The sequence below is a fragment of the Drosophila subpulchrella genome, chromosome X (genome assembly GCF_014743375.2).
Source record: "Drosophila subpulchrella strain 33 F10 #4 breed RU33 chromosome X, RU_Dsub_v1.1 Primary Assembly, whole genome shotgun sequence".
Classification (NCBI taxonomy): Eukaryota; Metazoa; Arthropoda; class Insecta; order Diptera; family Drosophilidae; genus Drosophila; species Drosophila subpulchrella.
In genome coordinates, this window is record NC_050613.1 from 1,312,466 (window position 1) to 1,331,479 (window position 19,014).

At 37.3% G+C, this 19,014-nt stretch overlaps 1 long non-coding RNA gene across 1 annotated transcript; it reads left to right on the plus strand.

The window, feature by feature from the left end:
• Positions 1-522: 522 nt before the first annotated feature.
• LOC119556998 lies at positions 523-17,830 on the plus strand. The gene is made up of 3 exons (XR_005220018.1): positions 523-826; positions 17,551-17,641; positions 17,721-17,830. It is a non-coding gene; the product is annotated as an uncharacterized LOC119556998 (long non-coding RNA).
• The last annotated feature ends 1,184 nt before the right edge of the window (positions 17,831-19,014 follow it).

Sequence of the window (19,014 nt, forward strand, 5' to 3'; positions counted from 1 at the left end):
GAAGCGGTAGGCAGCGTCCTTGCGTAACTTGGACTGTCAGCGCTAACTGAGTAGAATCCCTGTGGGACCATCAGGGACAGAGCAAGGGACAGGCGGTTGTGTGTCAAAAGGAGTAATCCTGAAGAGCGCAGCATCTGTTCACCCTAGTCTGAGAACGGTGACGCTTCCCTAAGCCCACAAGGCTGATCTCCTTGCGAGTCCAAGACGTTACAAGTAGTCGTCGAGTCTACGCAACAGAGACGAGCAGCGCCGAGCATCTTCAGGGAGCTTCAAGGATCTTCAGGGAGCTACAGGACAGGAGCACCGAGTCAACGAGGCGAGCAATCATCGAGGCGACCAGGCGCCGTCGGAAATACCGAAGGCCACGAGTGGCGATATCAAGGCCAGCCGAGCCACCAAGCCGCTGTAATATTATACCCGCAGTAAACCCACTACGAACCCGTGAGTTCTGTGCTTTCTCACTGAGCTACTACTACTTTCTCACTACTTTCACGTTTATATACCTTTGGTGGGACGAACACACAATCTACTGAGGTAGCCGTACGAATCTTGTAGCGAGCAGACATAAAAAATCAGTTCGTTACAGTTGTTAAGAGGGACGTGATGGAAAGACGTATAAAAATTAAAACTGAGGGCAGAGAAACCAAACTCCTCTCTTAAAATTAACGGTAAATTATCGAAGTGAGCTGCGCCTCTGTGTTGTTGCAAATTGTCTTCGTTATTGTGCAAAGTGAGCGGTTAAGTTGATGTTCAATAGAAAGTGACGAAAGTTTGGAGGACCTGCTCCGCGAGTGCAACTTAATAAAGGCCCTTCGCCAACTACAACGTAAATAAAATCATATTTTTATACCCGTTATTCGTAGAGTAAATGGGTATTCTAAATTCATCAGAAAGTATGTAACAGGTAGAAGGAAGCGTTTCCGACCCTATAAAGTGAATATATTCTTGATCAGGAGCACTAGCCGAGTCGATCTAGCCTTGTTCGTCTGTCTGTCCGTCCGTATGAACGCTGAGATCTCGAGAACTATAAAAGCTAGACATTTCGGATTTGGCATGCAGATTCTTGAGGATCTGGGACAGCGCAAGTTTGATTCAGCAGGGTGACACGTCTACTCCAACGCCCATATGCCTACGCTAAAACCTTTCTAGCGCCCACCTATTTGAAGATTGTGTAACAGTGTAGATGCAAATTGTTTAAATCGGACTGTCCATTAAAAAGTTATAAGCAAGTAATGAAATCGACGCTAGGTGGCGCCGTTGCGGGGTGTGGAATTCTGATCTCTCTCTTTGATAGTCGATGGCATTAACTTTAGCGTATTCTCCCCTTACTCGTAGAGTAAAAGGGTATACTAGATTCGTCGGAAAGTATGTAACAGACAGAAGGAAGCGTTTCCGACCCCATAAAGTATATATATTCTTGATCAGGATCACTAGCCGAGTCGATCTAGCCATGTCCGTCTGTCCGTCTGTCCGGATGATCGCTGAGATCTCAGAAACTATAAGAGCTAGGCTATTGAGATTTGGCGTGCAGATTCCTGAGCTTCTTACGCAGCGCAAGTTTGTTTCAGCAGAGTGCCACGCCCAAAACTGTGGCTCCTACAGTTTTGATGCCAGAGAAAATATTTTAACTGAAATGTATTGCTCTCGGCAATACCTACCGATTGACCCAAAATAAGTTTGCCACGCCCACTTTAACGCCCACAAACTTCAAAAAATCGTAAATATGAACGTTTTCATCTCGGAAACTATCAAAGATAGATAATTGGGATCTTAGATTGAGATTCCGTAGCCTTGTACGCAGCGCAAGTTTGTTATGCGAATATGCCACGCCCACTCTAACGCCCACAAACCGCCCAAGCCTGTGGCGCCCACAATTTCCATGCTAGATAAAAAATTTTAACTGAAATGTATTGGTCTCGTCAATACCTATCGATTGATCCAAAAAAAAAAATGCCAAATGACACGCCCACTCTAACGCCCATAACGCTTAAATCTGTCTACCGCCGGTAGGTGGCGCATTTCAATCACGCTTTGCTGCTTGCATATCTCCATTTCCCTTTGGTCCCTTTAGCTGAGTAACGGGTATCTGATAGTCGAGGTACTCGACTATAGCGTTCTTTCTTTGGTATAGAAGGAAATGTACGTATACTTTTTGTTTTTGGTATTCAGATACTCTCAACCCTAAGCAGCGCAGAGAATTATTTTGTTATATATATGTATATCTTGTAGGCGATATCTTTTAAGTCTTCTTTTTCTAGGTCTCCATATTAGACGTCTGAAGTAGTTTTAAGATCATTTTCTATGCTTTACCATCTTTGTGAGCCTTTGGAAAGTGAGCCCTCCATCCGAAATATTACTTACTTAGGACTCGTGTCGAAGTACAGAGCCGAGCATGGAAATACCTGAACAGTTCTTTGCCCTTGTGGCGAATGTGACACAAGCAAATTTGCTGCAGTTGATGGCTATATTCCAGTCCAGTCCATTTTTCAAATCGTGTCACGTACTCCTGCAGGCTCAAGGATGCAATATCTATGCTTGGACTCGTGGTCATAACCGTAGTGTCGTCGGCGAGTGCTGAGATGAGCATGTTATTATTGTCAATTTCCCCAGCCCCAGGAATCTGGCACATCTGACGTATACCGTGAGCGAAGTGTCGGTCCTAGTCCTCTGCCTTGGGCTATACCGGCTTAGATTGGAGGTTTTTTCACCATCGACAATTGCACTAAATTTACTTTCCGATAAAAATCCGGTTTTCAATCGGAGTTAGGTTTAATGACTTATATCTGTTCTCTAAATTGTCAGCAAAGATATCAGGCTTATGCTGACTTAGGCCAAACCAACTTCAAACCAGATTTTTGATAGGAGTCCTTAGGTTGACCTGTCTCTTAAATCGCTTCGTGAGCTTTCTTAAAGAGTAGTTAGTGGATGCATCTAGACTCGAATTTTCCTACATGGTCAATTTGCTTATTCTTTGTCAAGACTTTGCCTTGACGATTTCAAAGCCCATTATAAATGTTGTTGACTCATTTTGTGGGAGCGGATTGCTTATATTTTTGTTTGAAAGATGTCTTTTGTTTGGAGTAGCAGCCGTCGCAGTTGTGTATATTTTATCCATGAACGCAATTGTCGCATCTTCAATATTATCTCGATGGATAATCCCAGCGTTGAGATTTGTGCTTCTGTCCAAGACTTCCTTAAATTTTTCAACGGAGGAGCCGGATGGAACTATGATTTCCTTTTGGCCTTGTATTGCGGTATTTGACTAAATGATGCAACAACTGGCAAATGGTCCTAGGATAGCTTGTATTTGGTTTCGATCGAGAGTTTATTGAGTGGTACTCCAAAGTATTGGTCATATCCAGGTAGGTACACTTTTAGACCGGATCGGATATGAGTCTTAATAATGAGCATTATGTCTATTGAGTTGCCAATAAGGAAATACGAAGTTCTTCACATTTCTTAAATAGACCTCTAGCATGCCATGATCCGATTTTAATTGTTGTGATTGTCGTTTCTTAGAAATCAGAACCTGGCTTAAATCGCGAAAAGCCTTGTTCTACTCAATATCTTCCCTGACTAGTTTGAGTTGATCCAGCCCAGCGTTGATATCAAGAATTGCCTTTTCCGAAGTAGACAAATTTTTGTTGGGGTTGCGGTTTTTTCCAGGTATATGTGTGGCGGACTGCCTAGCTGCAGCGCTGGTACTGCTCGAAAGGCTATTTTGTTGCTTACCACCTTATGACCGTTCGTACTGAAAAAGGTCATACATTGAGCACATTTTGGGTTTAAATATCTGTCAACTTAAAAAATCTTAATTCTATTTATTTCCTGAAGTACTCGGTATATACGGCGCATAAAATACACTGTGTTAATGCCCGTGAGCAGCAAGTTGTAGGTAAACTTATAATATAAATGTAATTAAGACATATCTCGTTTATTAAATTTTCAGTTTCCAATACCAATTTCTCTTACTAGCAAATAAATAAACCCAAATTTAAATGTACAATATAAGTATATTGATTTAAGAATTATACGTCCTTAAATCATGCCTACCACTTTCTTACATTATTAATAAATCATTCTTGTTTTTAGTACAAATATGACTAGATTTAAGAGCTGTTCATACTTGATTGCAGACCGAAAGTTTCAAAAAACGTACTGAAATGGAATACTTTCTCTTTTAACAAGTAAGGAAGCTAAGTTGGGCAAGCCGAAGTTTGTATACCCTAGCAGTTATAATAATTAAATTTAATTCGAAATTCTTAAAAATACAAAAAATTATATTCCCAATAGTATAAGATAATATGTCAAAATACACCGAAGCTATAATTTGTTTCATATAATTTTTCCACCAGTTTTCCGATCTTTCCTATGGCAGCTATATGATATAGTCGTCCGATTTCGATAAAATTTAATTCAAAATTCGAAATTAATTAAAAAATGTTATTTCCAAGCTTAAGAGGTTATATGCTAAAAAACACCAAAGATATTATTTTTTTAAATTTTTTTTCCTATTATTCCTATGGGAGCTATAAGATATAGTTGTCCGATCCGGCTGGTTCCGACTTATATATTACCTGCACAAGATATAAGACTTTTGGGAAAGTTTCAGCCCGATAGCTTTCAAACTGAGAGACTAGTATGCGTAGAAACGGACGGACAGACGGACAGACGGACATGGCTAGATCGACTCGTCTAGTCATGCTGATCAAGAATATATATACTTTATGGAGTCGGAAACGTCTCCTTCACTGCGTTGCAAACTTCTGACTGAAATCAATATACCCTCTGCAAGGGTATACAAATTAGAATTTAGGCTGACATTGTTTTGGCAGCTGGCTGTACAAAAGATATGACTAAATACTATGTTTTAGGCTATATATTCCATTCATTGTTCAACTCAAAAATAATTGAGTAAGGAATGCTTGGGACAGTATTCAACGAGTTTTTACAAATATAGCTCAATATATTGTTCATCGCGAAAACAAAAGGCCAACACGGTAAGGATGCCAGTCTACAAGGTGGTGCGTGTAAATCCGCTCTTAATTTAACACTCGCGAGTATGACTCACTCCGACTACCCTGCATTTGTTGGGTCTTATAGTACTTATGACGACGAGGATACATGTAACGCAACAACACGTGCCACTCCTTTACGTTAGTGATCGATTGTTGTTGCTACATTTAAAGGATCTCCGACTGCGTATCAACTGCCTATGATTACAGGTGTACTCCTGTCGGCGCTACCGACGCATTTCCCAAATTAGGTATAGCGCATCTGCGACTTCGGACACTAGTGATAGCGGATTGTGTATACTGTAAGGAATTCTAGTTGGCACACGTACAGAAACCTCGAAAACTCTCAGCAATTTTACCTTCAATAACTCTGCTAAGCAACAAAACATGTCTTTTTTCTACAGGTGGACTGCAAGTCTCGTGATCGCTTCTCGGATTTGGCTGTCCTCAACCCACTTGGCGACGCTAAAACTTGGGTTATGTTAGGAACAGCACTTTGTGGGTTTTAACTGGTAATCCGAATGAAATTTCCGTCATAGAATGTAAGCAACTGTGGCGGTTGAATATCAATATAGACATGTCCGTCTGTGCGTCCGTCCGTATGAACGATGAGATCTCGGAGATTTTATAGCTATAAAGTTGGGACTTGGCATGTAAAATCTTGAGCTTGTTGCACAGCGTATGTCAGCAGGGTTCCACGCCCACTCTAACGCCCAAATTTATAATATTTTCGAAAAATTTAAATCAGATTTTGTTTTGTTTATCAATGTCCCACTAAATGTCAAACATTGTTCAATTTGGGATATTTATTTAAAAGTTCTGAGCAAATAAAGATTGCACATCTTGGGAACAGACGATTTGCTACTTGTATATCTGTGTGTCCCTCGCACTCCCTTAATGCTTCCAAAAAACAAAGCTGAGTAACGGATATCTGTTAGTCGATGCCATCGACTACAGAGGTCTCTCTTGTTTAAATTATTTTCCTAGGATTGACAAGGAAACTGTTTTGATACAACAAGGTTCTCTAAACAAAACTAATAGTAACTGCAAAAATAACTTTTGACATATATCTTTGCTTATATTTATAGCCTTGCAGAGGGTATAATGATTTCAGTCAAAAGTTTGCAACGCAGTGAAGGAGACGTTTCCGACCCCATAAAGTATCAGCACCACTAGACGAGTCGATCTAGCCACGTCCGTATGCCCGTTTCTACGTAAACTAGTCATTCTGGTTGAAGCTATCGGGGTGAATCCTTCCCAAAAGTCTTATTTTTTTCAGGTAGTATATAAGCCGGAACGAGTCGGATCGGACATCTATATTCTATAGCTCCCTTAGGAATGATCCAAAAAAATTTTTTTAAAAATATGTAAAAATTATCATTCCTTGAAAATTTTTGAATATTAAGGAAATCGGACGGCAGCTGTACGATAAAGCTGCCATAAGAACGATCGCATAATTATTGTCAAAAAAATACAAAGACCGTTATATTTCGTTTTCGGTAAGCATATACGGTAGTAAATTTAAATAAAACATTATCTTAAAATTACTGTAATTAGTTTTTAGTTTTCTTAAAATCGGAAAGCTCTGTGCATACAATGCTCCCGCGGGAACGACCTGCAAGGGTGCAGAAACTTCGGCTTGCAGAAGTTAGCTTCCATTCTTTTTTTTTTTTTTTTGGAAATGTTAAAAAATTTGCATTTGATATATATTTTTCCCATTTTTATACACCATTTTTCTAAGATCGTCACATTAAAAAAATACTAAAAATCTAAGCAAAGAGATTTCTGAAAAAAACAGTATTGCGCACTTTATTTGCTTTTAACTCTTTAATGAATAGCCCGAATTGAACAATTTATCGCATGTCGTTGGGCATTGAAAATCAAAATAAAATCTTATTTAAATTTTTTTTTAAATATTCAAAAATGTGGTTGCTAAATGGGTTTAAGCGTTATATGCGTTAGAGTGGGCGTGGCACCCTGCTGAAACAAACTTGCACAAGAAGCTCAAGGATCTACACGACAAATTCCAACTCTTTAGTTTTTTATACCCGTTACTCGTAGAGTAATAGGGTATACTGGATTTGTCCGAAAGTATGTAACAGGTAGAAGGAAGCGTTTTCGACCCCATAACGTACATATATTCTTGATCAGGATCACAAGCCGAGTCGATCTAGCCATGTCCGTCTGTCCGTACGAACGCTGAGATCACGGAAACTATAAGAGCTAGAGTGTTTGGACTTGGGATGCAGCTTTCTTGGATATAGAAATCTTTTCTAAACAGTATAAATATTTTCTGAACAGCCGACAGGAATGAACGATGGGTGTCGCTTTTTTGTTAGCTGAGTAACGGGTATCTGATAGTCGAGGCCGTCGACAGTAGCGTTTTCTATTCTTTTCTTTTGCAAATGCGAAGGTCAAACGTTATTTTAGGCAAATGGTTTTCTTTGGAAATGTGGCCTAGAATTGCCCAATAATTGCGTTCCGGCCAAACGACTTACTACGTTTTCACGTCCATATCTAATTTAAGTCTTCTTAGATATTTTTGATCAAATCCTGGCTATTTATACTAGATTCACCGGAAAGTATGTAACACTTAGAAGGAAGGGATTCCGACCCCATAAAGTATATATTTACATGAGTCGTTCTTCGCCCGAATAAAAAATCAGGAGATTTTTTATATTGGTTGGTTATTCTTTATTAGAACGTTGGAAAAAGACTAATTGTATGTTACAGAATTGGTTAGAATGAAACCTCGGTTTGCGTCTTAGAATTTACTGTTAGTGCATTAGGTGACGCAATCGCAAGTGGATGATGCGATCGCCACTTCTTTGTTTATGTTTACATAATTCTGTCTTATTAGATTTTGCGATCTTATTGGATTTTTACGTTTATGGAATTACGTCATTGTTGACATTCGGACTTAATCAATTTTCTTTGTTTGTTTGCATTGCGGGATCTCGAGCTTCTGTATCGTTTTTAATCAAAGCCGAAATTGGCGATTCTGTTTATTTGTGAACGGTTTCGTTCTTTAAACTGGTGGCCGTTGAGAAATCGCAGTGCAGACACGTCACTATATATATTCTTGATCAGAATTACAAGCCGAGTTGATCTAGCCATGTCCGTCTGTCTGTCCGTCCGCGTGAATGCTACCGAGTGCCTAATGCGGTTTTTGCGAATCTTCAGCGGTCACCTTAACATTTTAACTTTACTTTTATCAATTTTCAATTTATAAGCTTAGTAACGGGTATCTGATAGTCGAGAATGTAGCGTTTTCTCTTGTTTTCTTTTGTAAATGGGTAGGGTCAAATTTTATTTTCAAGACATAGTTTCTTTGTCAGTGTGGCTTAGATTTGTCCGACGACTTATCACTCTTTTTCGGTTCGGAAACGCTTCCTTCTACCTGTTACCTACTGTTTAACTAATGCAGTTCAAGAGGTGAAACAATTAAACAGGACCACTTTAGTTATTTTAGCCTTTGAGGCTTAATATAATCAAACAAAAACACCTCTTAACGAGGTAAAAAGTAGTGGCGAACGCGCCTTTAACAAAAATTTCTGATATCAACAATTGTGACGAAAAATGATATTACATTCGATAAAATAAATAAACTATATTAAATTTATGATTTATCTAAACAGCCGGGGGCTTTTATCCCCACCGTATCCAGCAGATCCAATTTTCTAAATTTTTACTTTTACACTTTCATCTCTTTTTTTCCCAAACAAATCTATATTTTATTTTTTTTTATTTTTATATTCATTTATTTTTTTATCCAATAAAAAAATTAATTCTACCAGCCCAAGACAAACAATAAGGTTTACCGATTTGTCCCAATCGGGTATCTTGCATTTTCATGGGTCACGGGCTGCTATGCAACATAAATATAAAACAATATCTCTGGGTTAGTCGCGTCGTTTAAGTAGAGCGTAGAACGGTCGAAAACAGTTCGTTACATCATAATTTAAAAATAATAACAAGAAAAGACTGCTTTGATTTTGATTTAATATAAACTGCTTTAATTAATTCTGGGGAAACCCATGGAGGTCCCACGTCAAAATTTGTAGGGTTCAACAAGGATTATGTTTAGAACATTATACTAATTTTTTATAAAAATTAAAAATGCCGATTTGCAGAAAACCGCGATTGAATATTTTTTTTTTAAGTTTGGACTATAAGTTGCTTGGGAACTGTTATGGGAGTTATTTTTATCTGAAAGGTTGGCAAAAATAATAATTAAGGAGATTTTTTCTTTTTTTTTTTACACCATGTAATTTAAAGTTATACACAATCTTAACAAAAAAAAGGCATCGCCATATCTTTGCTTCTGTCAAATGGATAAATTTTTTTAATATTTTTAAAATCCTGTATAAATGGTATAATATCGTGATATAAATATGAAACCGTTTTGAGACCATAAAGAAAATCTCGATACGTTTCACAAAGAATCACTCATATACCAAATTTTTTTATTAATGATGCATTTATTGTTGAACAGATGATGAAGTCAGAAACGGAACCTGCTCCTTATTTTCCGGGCAACAGGCTCGAAGCCTTATTGTGTGTGGATGGCAAGTCAGCGAAGAGCCTTCTAAAGGCGGGACATAAATCAAAACGAATTAGTGCGCGACCTTCATCAATCAGGGCGGTTAACAGGGCTCATAACGTCATTTAACTGGTTGGACGAGAGTCGGAATTGAATTGAGCAATCGGACTTAACACTACACAGAGAAAAATCTGACGTTCTCATCTGAGTTGAAAATGTTCTTAAAAATAGAACGACATTTTTAAGTTGAAAATGTTTTTATTTTGCTCGAATCAAGTTTAATTGGCGGTATTTAAGTACATAGTATGAACAAATAAACTATTAGTTTAGTTCTTAGTGTATACTTATCAAAAAGTTGTTAAATAAACTCAATTTAACTTTTCTCTTCTCACCATTTCGTTCTTATATTGATACCAAAATGTACTTACACGGTTTTTAAGAACAATGTTCTCAATTCAAGAACGAATGTTCTCAATTCCAGAACAATGTTCTCAGTTCAAGAACAATGTTCTTAGATAGTTTTCTCTGTGTAGGCGTTTTTCCAGCCAAAATTATGTGGAAAAGCGTGCGTCCGAGTGTGTGTGCCAGTACTAAAGTCTAATTAAGGTTTCATGCTGTTGGCCCAAATGAATGAATGGTCAACTTGATTAATTTGCGGCAGCTAGACAAGCATTAATATTCAGGTTAAACTGTGGCCAACACACTAGCTCTCCCACACAAATGTAAACACACTTAAGTACCGCTTGTGGCAACACAAGTAAATAAATATAACGAACAAAGTAGTAAACACAAACTAAGTATAAAAGTCAAAACAAAGCCACAAACTGTTGGTACCACACGCAGAAAGAGACGGGTAGACGAAGGGGCGGCTTAGGGAAACACTCGAGATATACAGCCTTGACAGCGTCCTGAAGTGAGCAGCTTTTCGCCATCTGAACTTCAATCGAAACTGGGAAATAGTACAAATTTGTTCGGTCAAATTTGAAATACCCTCGAGCGAAAAGCCGAATAATACTGAAACAAGAGTTTTTTTGTTAAGAAAATGATCGAGGGCATACAGGTCCATTTCCTTGAAATGGCTTGACATTTCATGAAACCGTTATTTTAAATGCATTTGTTGTTAAGTTGTTATAAGAAACAGCTTAGATGGTGAAAAGACTGAAAAGGATTTATTTTGTTACGTGTAATGCAACAAAACAAACTATTTACTCCTCTTTATAGGCTGACTGAATGACCACTCTATGTGGCATTAATTTTTAACTTAAAGAAGATTTCCGTCTAGCATCTGCAACATTTAATTAAGCCATTTGGTTGTGTTTTTCGTTTTCTCGTTCTTTTAAACACATTTATATACGTTTAAAAAATTAATAAAATTGCGCATTTGTTCTCGGAAAAGAAATCCGTTTTTTTTTAAACCAGCCATTAGTGCGGGTCGAATTGGGAGCCTAAAAAATGGAAAGGAGGGAACTTAATCAATAATTAATAATAATTCGGCAATATTGCCAAACCATAAGTTTGGTCCAAAATGGCGTTTGACCCAAAGGCGAAAGAAAAATACAGGTTTCTTGGACAAAAATATGATAGTAGTCGACACAGATCCATTTTTAAATGCTTATGTTTATGTTCCGGTGGATTTTATTATCAAATACTTCAGCTTCTGGAAGACCTCTTTTGTTCAAACTAATACGGACCACCCAATATTTACTCATGAATTTAAGTGAAGTTACTAATCCAATTATTTAAAACAATTCTTACTTTGCGCATCCAGAAAAAGTATATACATATAAAGCTAGCTATGCTTTTTGATAAAAAACAAGGAAGAACGCTATTGTCGAGTACCTCGACTATCAGGTACCCGTTACTCAGCTAAAGGGAGCAAAGCGAAGTGGAGATATGCAAACAGGAAATCGAGATTGAAATGCGCCACCTACCCGCGATCTCTATATATGGGTTTGTGGGCGGTAGACAGATTTAAGCGATATGGACGTTAGAGTGGGCGTGTTAAACTTTTTTTGGGTTAATTGACGAGACAAATACATTTCAGTTACAACTTTATTGTATTGTAATTGTGGGCGTCACAGGTTAGGGCGGCTTGTGGGCGTTAGAGTTGGCGTGGCATATTCGCGTAACAAACTTGCGCCATAAGTTGGTTTGGCAATATTGCTAAGCCTATAAAAATTACCCCCTTAAGCAAAGGGCCTGCCGAATGTAAAAAATTTAGAAAGTGTTGTTGAAGGTGCGATGGTCACTAGATTATTGCCTCGTTAAAAGGTGTTTTTGTTTGATATCAGAAGTTTTTGTTTTAAACATCCATCATATAATTAATCTACTTTCCCAAAAGCCGAAGAGTTTAAGTTTCTAAATGATTTCATGACCCACAAATAGCGCTTGAGTTCGCACATAAAAAAATTCAGTGTTGTCCAAAGTTGAGGAACCACAAGGGCTATACAGTTTAAAGTTTTAACCGAAATCTTTTTTGAAAAAAAAAACACTACAAAATTGAAATAAACAAGGAAGAACGCTATAGTCGAGTACCTCGAGTATCTAATACCCGTTACTCAGCTTAAGGGACCAAAGGGAAATGGAGATATGCAAGCAGCAAAGCGAGATTGAAATGCGCCACCTACCAGCGATAGACAGATTTAAGCGTTATGGGCGTTAGAGTGGGCGTGGCAAATTACATATACATTTATATACATTTCAGTTAAACATTTTTATCTAGCATGAAAATTGTGGGCGTCACAGGTTTGGGCGGCTTGTGGGCGTTAGAGTGGGCGTGGCATATGCGCGTGACAAACTTGCTCTGCGTACAAGGCTGCGGAATCTAAATCTGAGATCGAAATTCTCTATCTTTAATAGTTTCCGAGATTTCCGCGTTTATACTTAAGATTTTTTGAAGTTTGTGGGCGGTCTTAGCGTTAAAGTGGGCGTGGAAAATTTTTTTTTGGTCAATTGATAGGTATTGATGAGAACAATATATTTCAGTTAAAAGTTTTATTCTAGCATCAAAATTGTAGGAGCCACAGTTTTGGGCGGTTTGTGGGCGTTAGAGTGGGCGTGGCACTCTGCTGAAACAAACTTGCGCTGCGCAGGAATCCCAGAAATCTGCATGCCGAACCCCAGTATTGAAGCTCTTATAGTATCCGAGATCTCAGCGTTCATACGGACAGACGGACTGACGGACAGACAGACATGGCTAGATCGACTCGGCTAGTGATCCTGATCAAGAATATATATACTTTATGGGGTCGGAAACGCTTCCTTTTGCCTCTTACATACTTTCCGACGAATCTAGTATACCCTTTTACTCTACGAGTAACGGGTATAAAAAGTTTGCCCATAATTTTTAAACGATCGTTCTTAGACAAATCATGTTTGAAGGGCGTACATAGTATTTCGAAGTATCTTTCTAACGACATATAGCACAAGCATGTAGCTTTAGAAATTCACAAGTTACGGGTGTACGAAATTAAGCTATTTATAGCTGTTTTTCCGCCAAGCTAGAAACTATAAAGGTGTACAAAGTATTTCGAAATACCTATATAATGACATATTACACAAGCCTGTAGCGTTAGTATTTATTTATAGCTGTTTTCCCGCCAACCTAGCTATTTTTTTTCATATGTGGTAGAACTAAAAATTTTTATATTAAGCTGTTAAACATCATCTTAAATGTTCAGTACATTTATATTAAGTTTGGATACGAAAAAAAGTTAATTCTCCTGCAATGTTAGATGTTCTGAACTGTTAAATATGGCCATTCTTGTCCAAAAATAACTTCAAAACGTGACTTTTTACAACATCGTGTCGTATGTCAAAAGTTGAGAAATCTCAAGGGCTATACACTTTGAGGATAAGCCCAAAATCGTAAGAGCCGTTTTTGAGAATTTAAAAAAAAAGTTTAAAAAATCTGAAAATGAAAACTTTTGGCCCTAGTTTTTAAACGGTGGTATTTAGACAAATCATGTTAGAAAGGCGTACCTAGTATTTCGAAGTATCTTTCTAAAGACATATAGCACAGGTCAAAATCTTGTTTTGCGTTCTTTTGAACGGAGAATCGGATTTTAACAAATGAAATGAAATGATCAGTTATTATTATTATTGGCCGGTCATACAGCCAGTTTTTTTAACCCTATTTATTTATTAAACAAAACTAAATCTAGTAAACAATACTAAAGCTAATGGATTTTTTTATGAGTACTAGCTATGAGTACTAGCTACTAAAAACATCTTCGAGTGTCAATTTGATAAGTGTGGGTGAAAATGACACTACACCTAGGATCAAATTATTGGGATCAATTTGATACTAAATAAGTATCAAAAGTATACTACATTGTATGAAAAATCATATTTGACCCTAAATAGTGTCATTTTGACAACAACCGTGGATACTTCGATACCGGTGAAAGCTTTTTTTGATTTTTCAAGTTTAAATTATCGGTTATCATGGGATTTGAACTAAGCATCCGCGGGAAACGTTGTGCGATAGACTAATGGGTAAGGTGTCTCTGGTGCGAAAGGTCCCCGGTTCAAGTGAGCGCCGATGCTGTACGATTTTTAAGAATAATATCTAACATTTCTCTATCAATTGTAATAAAAAAGTTATATTTAAAACGTTTCCAGATTTCAAATAAAAAAGGAAATAAAGTTTGTCATGAGCGGGACTCGAACCACTAACCCTCTGGCCCGTGCATCAAAAACAATGCGCTAGCAGTCTGAGCCACGCCTGTATTTATACCCGTTACTCGTAGAGTAAAAGGGTATACTAGATTCGTCGGAAAGTATGTAACAGGCAAAAGGAAGCGTTTCCGACCACATAAAGTATATATATTCTTGATCAGGATCACTAGCCGAGTCGATCTAGCCATGTCCGTCTGTCCGTCTGTCTGTCCGTCCGGATGAACGCTGAGATCTCGGAAACTATAAGAGCTAGGCTATTGAGATTTGGCGTGCAGATTTCTGAGCTTCTTACGCAGCGCAAGTTTGTTTCAGTAGAGTGCCACGCCCACTCTAACGCCCACAAACCGCCCAAAACTGTGGCTCCTACAGTTTTGATGCTAGAATAAAAATTTAAACTGAAATGGGTCAATCGATAGGTATAGATAAGAAGATCTATACCTATCGATTGACCCAAAAAAAGTTTTCCACGCCCACTTAAACGCCCACAAACCGCCCACAAACTTCAAAAAATCATAAGTATGAACGTGGATATCTCGGAAACTATCAAAGATAGAGAATTGGGATCTAAGATTTAGATTCCGTAGCTTTGTACGCAGCGCAATTTTGTCACGCGAATATGCCACACCTACTATAACGCCCACAAACCGCCCAAGCCTGTGGCGCCCACAATTGTTATGCTAGATGAAAAATTTTAACTGAAATGTATTGATCTCGTCAATACCTATCGATTGATCCAAAAACAAATTTGCCACGCCCACTCTAACGCCCAGAACGCTTAAATCTGTCTACCGCCGGTAGGTGGCGTATTTAAATCTCGCTTTGCTGCTTGCATATCTCCATTTCCCTTTGGTCCCTTAAGCTGAGTAACGGGTATCTGATAGTCGAGGTACTCGACTATAGCGCCAACAGCCTAGCTCTCAATAACAATACATTTCAGTTAAAATTTTTATTCTAGCATCAAAACTGTAGGAGCCACAGTTTTGGGCGGTTTGTGGGCGTTAGAGTGGGCGTGGCACTCTACGCTTCCTTCTGCCTGTTACATACTTTCCGACGAATCTAGTATACCCTTTTACTCTACGAGTAACGGGTATAAAAATGGATATTTCCGAAATGTTTTTGGAGGGAAAACTAAAGTACAGAGCGCACCGTGAACAAAGACGACAGTGGGAAATAACGGGTCCCCCACGACATCGACGATTTAAATTCTGGTTTTAGCAACGAGAAAAGTTAAAGTTAAGTTACATTTTAAAAGCTTTCAAAGTAGTTTGGAAAGGTGACAAACGAATTTGAGAAATAAGACCAAGTCAAGGCCACCCATATGAATTATATATTATATATATATTCTTGATCAGCATGACTAGACGGAGTCGATCTAGCCATGTCCGTCTGTCCGCCCGTTTCTACGCAAACTAGTCTCTCAGTTTTAAAGCTATCAGGCTGAAACTTTCCCAAAAGTCTTATATCTTTTGCAGGTAGTATATAAGTCGGAACCAGCCGGATCGGACAACTATACCTTATAGCTGCCATACACCCAAAAAAAAATCTGCGAGTGTCAATTTGATAAGAGTGGGTGAAAATGACACTACACCTAGGATCAATTTTTTGGGATCAATTTGATCCTAAATGAGTGTCAAAAGTATACTACATTGTATGAAAAATCTTTTTTGATCATAATTAGTGTCATTTTGACCAAATCCAGGGTCTCGTCGATACCAATAATTGTATTTCTATTTTCGAAATTCGAACTGCGCCTATCGTGCAAGCAAGCGTAGTTATCGATAAATCATTGTGAGCTCGACATTGTGTAAAAGACGACAAATATTTCGGTGCGCGGTTATAGTGTTTATTGAATCAAATAAGTGCATTCCTAACAATATATTATATATACTAAATACACATTTTGAATGTGAGTGTGAGTGTGCAATTAAAAAAAAACGTATGCAAAGTGCCCAAAAGAAACAAATAATTAGATCGATATTTACATGTGCACATTACATTATAAACAATACAGATTTAATAGGACTTTTAGGCTACTAATCTTATAAGAATTAATGTAATAATGGTGTAATGCAATTCTCCGAAACAGCACATGTACACAGAGAAAAAAAAATACCAAAACTGGTCATCAATCGGGTATTTTTTCATATCAATTTTGATCCCTTATGTTGCCATATCATATTCATATTTTCGAACATATGACATTGATATTTTCGAACATGTCAATTTGGTATTTTTCATACCAGATTGATATGAGCACATATCAAAGTTGTGACCAAATTGTGGTATTTTGTAATATCCAACTGATATGCTTTCATATCAAACTGATATGCTTTCATTTCAAACTGATATACTTTCATATCAGATTGATATGTTTGTAATATCAATATTAATCACTTTTGTTTTTACTTTTTTGAATCTTATAAACAAATAAATATTGAAAACCCATAAGATCGCTGTAAATATTTATTTTTTATATATTTCGGATCAATTATAAAAATTATTCCAGGACTTAGCAATAAATGACCGATCACTCTGTACTCGGATGCCTCCTGTAGCTTTGCATCAGCGCCAGGAAGTCCTTCTTCTGTCCTCGATAGAAGCTTTCCAGCGAAGTGGTGAACGCCAACTTGCCCAGTTCAGCATCTTGGCCAGCCATTTGACTTTGTGTAGTGCAGTATGTGTTGTCATCCGCCAAAGCGCACGTTAAAGTGTCCAAGAAATAAATATTTTAGAATTAGACAAACATCAAGTACAATTGAAAATGAGATACTTAACTTACCATTTGCAAAAGTAAAGAAACATATGTAAATGTTTCACTTTGTACACTTTCACTTTTCGTCGAATGTTAGAGTGGCCGCGGCAATTCTGTCAAAAAATATCTTTTGTACCATACTTAATACCATAAATACACAAAAAATACGAAAGCACAGTCATACTTTTTTTTCGAAGACTTTTCGATGTTACGATTGATATGAAAAACATATCAAATTAATACGAATATATATTAATATGATGCAAAATCATATCAATTAGAAATGTTGATATGAATTCGTATCATGCTGATATGAATTCGTATTATTTTGATATGTAAAAGGTGATATGTGAAAATTGAGGAGACAATATCAATCGGGTATTGTTCCGTTTTTTTCTCTGTGTATTTACATTTGTATGTATATTTAGAACGGAGTTCCCGAGAACGCGCAAGAATGTAGATTGCGGTTACATACATACATATTTACGCAGGAATGTGTATCTATTCGTTACTTCGATCGCTTGCAATTTTTTAATGCCATTTGTTTTTTTTCATTTAAGTTCATTATGGAGGACAACGTTTCTATGCAGAAGCTGATCAAATTTGTTAAGGAAACCAATTTGGACGAAGGATGTCTAACAAAATTAACAGGTTCGTTTGCTGTTACACAATTAATTCAACAATATTTATTTAATTATATTTTTGTAATATTATTTATTTTGTTATTTAGAATTAAATAAAATCGATGTATTTACTGGCCCGCCTATCCACGTACACCTGGTCGACGGCAGCAAATTTATTAGATTTAAAATATTATAAAATAAACATATTTTATTTAAAAAGAAATGCAAAATAAATGATTGGTCTTTTTTTGGGTGTGAAATCAACAATTTATTCGATTCATATTGATACTTAAATCGTATCAAGTTGACCCTAAAAATTGACCTTTTTTACCCCGAATGAGTATCAAATTACTGCAAAATATTGTCAATGTGACCACATATTTTTACTAAAAAATGCCAATGCGTAGTGTCCTTTTGACACCAAAAAGTGTCAAATTGATATTTTCGAAAATATCAAAATGACACCAAAATAGTGTCAATTAGATGTCCTTCGTATCAGAGTTTTTTTGACACTCAATAGTATCACATTAACACATAAATAATGGCATATTGATGAAAATTTTTTTTTGGGTGCACCCAAAAAAAAAATCTTCGAGTGTCAATTTGATAAGTGTGGGTGAAAATGACACTACACCTAGGATCAAATTTTTGGAATCAATTTGATCCTAAGTGAGTGTCAAAAGTATACTACATTGTATGAAAAATCTTTTTCATCCTAATTAGTGTCATTTTGACCAAATCCAGGGTCTCGTCGATACCAATAATTGTATTTCTATTTTCGAAATTCGAACTGCGCCTATCGCAAGCGTAGTTATCGATAAATCATTGTGAGGTCGACATTGCGTAAAAGAGACAAATATTTCAGTGCGAGGTGCTAGTGTTTATTGAATCAGGTAAGTACATCCCTAATAATATAATATGTAATATGTAATGTACTTTGCGGTTACATACATACATATTTACGCAGGAATGTGTATCTATTCGTTAAAGCGATCTTCGAATTTATACAAGCGTGTAAGCACTGACGGTGACATCGCTTGCCATTTTTGAATGTAATATTTTTTTCTCATTTAAGTTCACTATGGAGGACAACGTTTCAGTGGCGGATCTAGGGGGGGGGCGAAGCGGGGCAAGCGCCCCGGGCGCCAAATCTAAGAGGCGCTAAATCGAGTCCGATTAGCAATATATGTTTCGAGAATTCATATTTTTCCGCGGCGCTGCGCATGTAACGCTCCCTATAGAATACAAGTGTAAGTGTTTTATGATGTGATCAAAAGGAAAAGGGACGCTCAAAACGTCATAATAAACTTTCTTGCTTAGAGAGAGAGAGAGAAAGAGAGCGAGCAGTATACGTGTTAGGTTATGAGCGCGTTCGTTTACATACATTCCAATCAAGGCAGT